The sequence below is a fragment of the Sus scrofa genome, chromosome 3 (genome assembly GCF_054392235.1).
Source record: "Sus scrofa isolate SSC_HxYL_T2T_F1_AM1 chromosome 3, Sscrofa_HxYL_maternal_Yorkshire_Landrace_v2.0, whole genome shotgun sequence".
Taxonomy (NCBI): domain Eukaryota; kingdom Metazoa; phylum Chordata; class Mammalia; order Artiodactyla; family Suidae; genus Sus; species Sus scrofa.
This window is the reverse complement of record NC_139385.1, coordinates 118,193,266-118,199,757: the sequence shown is the minus strand read 5'-3', so window position 1 is coordinate 118,199,757 and position 6,492 is coordinate 118,193,266.

The window sequence follows — 6,492 nt, the reverse complement described above, 5'->3', positions numbered from 1 at the left end:
CTTGGGCCACTCCCGCGGCATATGGAGGTTCCCAGGCTAGGGGTCGAATCGGAGCTGTAGCCACCAGCCTACGCCAGAGCCACAGCAACTCGGGATCTGAGCCACGTCTGCAACCTACACAACAGCTCACGGCAACGCTGGATCCTTAACCCACTGAGCAAGGGCAGGGACCGAACCCGCAACCTCATGGTTCCTAGTCGGATTCGTTAACCACTGCGCCACGACGGGAACTCCTGGGGAAATTTTTTATTTCCCCTTCTATTTTAAATGATATTCTTGCTGGATAGAGTATTCTAAGTTGCAAATTTTTTCCTTGTAGAACTTTGAATATATCATGCCACACCCTTCTGGCCTGTAGTGTTTCTGTAGAGAAATCAGCTGATAGACTTATGGGGGTTCCCTTATAATTAACGCTTTGCTTTTCTCTTGCTGCCTTTAGAATCTTCTCTTTCTCTTTAACTTTTGCCACTTTTATTATAATATGTCTTGGTTTGGGCCTGTTTGGGTTCAACTTGTTTGGGACCCTCTGTGCTCTCTGTATCTTGATATCATTATCTTTTAGATTTGGGAAGTTTTCAGCCATGATTTCTTCAAATATATTTTCAATCCCCTTTTCTTTTTCTTCTCCTTTTGTAATTCCTATTATGCATAGATTGGCCCACTTTATATTCTCCCATAGGTCTCCTATATTGCTTTCATGTTTTTTCATTTGGTTTTCTATCTGCTGTTCTGACTGGGTGATTTCCATTATTCTATCTTCCCCATCACTAATTTGTTCCCCTGCATTATTCATTCTGCTCTTTATTGCCTTTAGCTCAGTTTGCATCTCTGCAATTGAATTTTCTAGTTTTTCTTGGCTCCTCCTTATATTTTCTCGTTCTTTTCTAAAGGAATCTGCATTACTGTTCATATCCTCTCTTAATCTCTTGATATTCAGCTTTAATTCCTTCAGTATTTTCACTGTCTCCCATTTGAACTCAATGTCTGTCAGACTGCAAAGGTCTGTTTTACTGTTGACCGTTTTAGGTGAATTCTCCTGTTGGTTTAACTGTGGTGGTTTTCCCCTGCCATCTATAGACTGTGCATGAAGCAACCCATCTCACTTAGTCACATAGCAGGTGCTGCACAGGCTGTTCCTAGTTGCAGGATCCTGGGAAGTGACAGATATCAGACGTGTGGGCACTGCCCAGAGCGTCTGGCAGTGGCAACAGTAGGGCGGGTGTGCTCCCAGGGGAGCAAGAGCATCAACAGGTGGTGTTCTGTTGCAGTGTTCTTCTCTGTGGTGCCCTCGGTGCAAGTGATTTTTGTTCAGGAATCCCCAGTGGCAGTGGGCCACGCCCACCTCTGTAACTGCAGCGGTTTGCCCCTACTGCTTGTAGACCACACAAGAAACACTCTGTCCCATTTAGCCCACACAGAAGGTGCTGCACTAGCTGCTTCTAGTTGTAGGGTCTTGGGAAGGGACAGCAACTAAGTGTCTGGGCACTGCCCAGACCATTTGGCAGTGGCAGCTGCAGGATGGGTGTGTTCCCAGTGGAGTGAGAGCAGCAGTGTATGTGCTTGGTTGCAATGCCCTCTTTTTTTCTTTTTTGCCAGCCCCTGAGGTGACAGGGGTCACAGGTGGAGCCCACTCACAGGCCCCCAGTGGTGGCAAGCCCCGCTTCCCTCTGGCCTCTCAGATGACTGCCATGGTCTGTACCTGCTGTCTGTTAGCTATGCAAGAGGCACCATGTTGCATTTATCCCTCTGATGCTCTTAGCCCACACAAGAGGTGCTTGGCCACTGGTAACCTGCACAAGAAGTGCCCAGTCTCCCCTAAATGAGCAAGAGGCTTCTCACCGCCCACAGCCTGTGCCAGAGCCACCCTGTCCTCTGAGAGCCCACTGGGATGTGCACACTCTGCTGCAGGGAGTTTCCTATGGCAATCCATCCCTCCTCTTCTTGCCCTCCCCAACAGTGGCTCCTTGCTTCTCCTATAGGCCTGGACCTTCTCCCGGGTTCCATCTGCTGTGGTGTTCCACTCCCCAGCCCATAGCGTACCACTCCCCTGCCCATGCTGCACTTCTCCTTAGCCCCTTCTGCGGTCTCCACACCGCCAACCCCAGGACTGACCTCTGGAGCCTACGTCTCAGTGCCGTGCCCCCGCCTGAATGTCTCAGGCTGTGTCCAGGCCAGTCAGATGATCTGTGTGGCTCTCACTCTGCTTTGTTGTTCTCAGTCCAGCTGCTACACTTTTCTCGGTGATTTTGAGGTCCCTTCAACTCGGCTGATCTTTCCGTCAGTTAGGTGGCCTCCCAGGATGTGGATTCCTTTTCTCTTTCACAGCTCCCTCTCAGGAATGCTAGTCTAGTCCTGATTCCTTTTCTTTCTCTCCCTTTTTTTCTTTTGTTCTCCCCAGTTATATCAAGAGTTTCTTGCCCTTTTTGGAGGTTTAAGTTCTTCTTCCAGGGTTCAGTTGATGTTCTGTGTGAGTCATTTTACATGTTGATGTGTTTTATCGATGTGTTTGTGGGAGAAGGTGAGTGTGACCTCTTATTCCTCCACCATCTTGCTCTGCCTCTCTCAAATTTTGAGGGAACTTATATGATTGAGGGGACATATTAGAGCCCTATCTCCCTTCTCTTTGCCTGTCTATCTTGCAATAAAGATTTTTCTTTTCTCAAAAGCTGTTGCCATAGTACTGGCTTCTATGACTATTGAGCAGTAACACACAATTCGGGAGTCAAATGATTTGAGTTGTAAAAATAGCAAGAATGCCCACTCTTCATTTCCTCTTGTCTATAGACAACCACTTTAAGCTCTTTTGGCTGTTTTGTTTGGTATATATATCACCGTATTTCTACATAGCAGGTCATATTTCTGGTTCTTAAGTTTTCAGATTTAGGAGTGATATATTGACTTCCCACTAGAAAGACAAGAATTTGGTTTTCTCTACTTTCCCCATTTCCTCTCTCATCTGTTCCCTTGTTATATTAAAACTTAGGTTAAAAGCCTTATTCAGCCTTACATTATTATGACTATTTGAATTGAAGCATACAGTATGCACTTTCCTTCCTGATTTTTTATTTTCCTGCAGTTAATAATTACGCTTTTTGTTTGTATGTTTTATTTTTCTATATACATACTCATGATTAATTCAACCAAAAACTCATTTCTATATTTTTCTAAGTCTCTTCTTAATTCTATATTTAGACATGTCAGATTATTTTAATCAGTTTTATTATCTTGAAGAAATGTCCTCCTAGAATCTTTTATTTTGTTTTGAACTGGTGCGTTCTGGACTGGTTGCCTTTATAGCTTGTGCTCAGATAACAATTTGATATTTCCTTTCCCCTGTTAACCTTATGCTGCCTGGAAAGAGCCCCCCTTTTTCTGTATCCCATGTCTTCCTCTGGTTGACTCCTTATTTTGATGAAGTCATTGTCTTTTAGAAAAAGGGTGCCTGGGTGTGAAGTTTTTTGAGGCTTATCTTAAGACTCAGAGAAGAAATTTTTTTTTCTTTTTTTGGTCTTTTGTCGTTTTAGGCCCGTACCCATGGCATATGGAGATTCCCAGGCTAGGGGTCTAATGGAAGCTGTTGCTGCCTGCCTATGCCAGAGCAACAGCAACGCCGGATCCAAGACACATCTGCAACCCACACCACAGCTTATGGCAGTGCTGGATCCTTAACCCACTGAGCAAGGCCAGGGATCAAACCTGCAACCTCATGGTTCCTAGCCAGATTCGTTAACCACTGAGCCACGATGGGAACTCCAAGAAAATGTTCTTATTCTACTCTGAGACTTGATTGATGATTTTTGGCTGAGGGTAGAATTTAAGGCAATCCCCCGCCCCCCAAGAATGTTTAATCCTTTATTTTCTGGTTTTCAAGGGTAATGTTAAGAAAGTAAAAGCCAGCTGATTCCTATGACTTTGTATGTGCACTGTGTTTTTCTCCCTCCCCTTCCTTGGAAGCTTGGAAGATGTCCCTTTTTTCTCTCAATGTTCTAAAATTTCACAATAATATCTACATTTGTTTTGCTGGCCACTTGAATTGTACTTTTAAAATCTAGAAATTCATGACTTTTAGTCTTGGGCTTTTTTTCTTGAATTATTTCTTTAACAGTTTCCTCCCCTCCATTTTCTGTTTTTTTCTTGCTGTTTTTTTTTTTTTTCTGTTATTTTCTTGCTGTTATTTCTATTTGATTGTTGGATCTCCTGCACTGGCTCGATAATGTTCCCATCTTTCCACTCATGTTTCTCATCCACTTATTGTTTTGCTCCCCTCTCTAGGAGGTTTTTTCCCTTTTTAATTTTACATACTTGTCTACTGAGTTTTTCATCTCTACTCTTAGATTTTTCATGAGTTTTACCTTGGCTCTCCTTTTCTTTTAATTTAATTTTATTAATATTCTATTTTTAGTTCATGGATGTATCTCCTTTTATTTCTCTAGGTTTATGAACATTAATTTTCTTCCCCTTGCTCTTTGAAGAATTCATTTCCTCGGGTTGCTTTTTTTTTTGTTTTGTTTTGTTTTGTCTTTTTGCTATTTCTTGGGCCACTCCCACGGCATATGGAGGTTCCCAGGCTAGGGGTCCAATCGGAGCTGTAGCCACCGGCCTATGCCAGAACCACAGCAACACAGGATCCGAGCCGCGTCTGCAGCCTACACCACAGCTCACAGCAATGCCGGATCGTTAACCCACTGAGCAAGGCCAGGGATCGAACTCACAACCTCATGGTTCCTAGTCGGATTCGTTAACCACTGCGCCACAATGGCAACTCCTCAGGTCGCTTTTCTTAATTAGCCAACTAATTATTATTATTTTTTTTAACCATTCACAGTGGTTACTTTTCTTATATATCTAATGATCCTCATATGTAAGAATAGGAAGTTAGGAGTTTCTGTTGTGGCTCAATGGTAACAAACCCAGCTAGGATCCATGAGGATGTGCCTCAATCCCTGGCCTCCATCAGTGGGTTAAGGATCTGCCTTTGCCCTGAGCTGTGGTATAGGTTGCAGACACGGCTCGAAGCTGGCATTGCTGTGGCTGTGGCATAGGCTGGCAGCTGCAGCTCTGATTTGACCCCTAGCCTAGGAATCATATGCTGTGGGCATGACCCTAAAAAAAAAAGAATAGAGAATTAGATCTGAGTAGATGGTTGGTGATTGTCATCTCTGGGATGCACCATAGGATGTTCTTGCTGGACCTTTTCATTGAAGAACTTCTCATGTCAGTATCTCTAGGTCCATTTGGGATGCTCGGATTCACCAGGAAATAATCTTTTCAGCTCCTATCTGGAGGGTATATGTTTGTTGTTAATAATTCTGGAAGCAAACCGGAAAGAAAGTTTGGTATCTTAGTACTGGATATGTAAACATTAACGTCACACCCCCATTTTACACATCCTACTCACATTCTTATTTGTGTCAAAGGTCCCCCAGTGTGAACATCCCCTCTTTTACCCCTTTCAGAGAATAAACCTCCTTTTGAAGGGAAGAAGGGGTTTTAGTGACCTGTTTCTCAAACAGACCTCCAACCAGTCCTTTTATTTTCAAATCCACTTGTAGAAGTACCTGGCTGCCAATTCCTGAGCCTTTGGGGGATTTTGTGTGGTAAATAAGCTTGCTTCAGTACATCATTTTACCCAGAAATCTCATATCTATTATTACTACTTCAGAAATCTCTCTTTTATCTATATTTAAGGTTAAGCCATCATCTTTATTGTTTTTAAATATATGATAGCAATAGGTTTTAAAAATAATTTTGTTTTCTTGGTAATATTAACATAGGCTTTTTACTGTCTTAGCCTTGTAATCAGTGAGCATGGTATACTGCCTCAATTTTACTTTTGTCAGCTCCTGCTTTTAGAATGGGAAAATCTCACTATGTAATTCAGCAGTGATTTTTATCCTACATTCTAGGCTTTCTGTGACAGAACTACATCTTTCTGGGCTAATATTCCATTACACCCTACACTTAAGTCTGTAAGACTGGATTCCTTATGGTCCTTTTCTTCCTCCTTTATGTCTTTCTAACTTGGTGCCTTTGCTTCTTAGTTCTTAGAATGTGGAAATCCTTCCCTACCCTTTACCGATGATCATAGTCTTACTTTTCCCTCAAGTCTTGTTTCTGATGTTACCTCATTCATGTAACATCAGAAACAAGGGTTTGACTTAGTATTTATTACTAAGAAATACTTAGTAAGAGTATTAGTATTTAAGTTAGTATTTCGTAGTATTTCTTTATTTAGTATTTCTAAATACTTAGTATTTCTTTATTTAGATGTATAAATAAACACACAGTAAATATATAGTTATAAATTGCAATGGGTGTTATGAAATAAGAGTGTGAAGTCTTATGAGAGGAACTGATTCTTGAGAAGTCAATGGGGGTTTCCATGACTAAATGATCATTGCACTGTGAATATAGGGTGAGACAGAGGCAGGGCATTGTTGATAAAGGGAAGAACAAGTGGAAATGCCAGGACATGTGAAGACTAAGAAATAT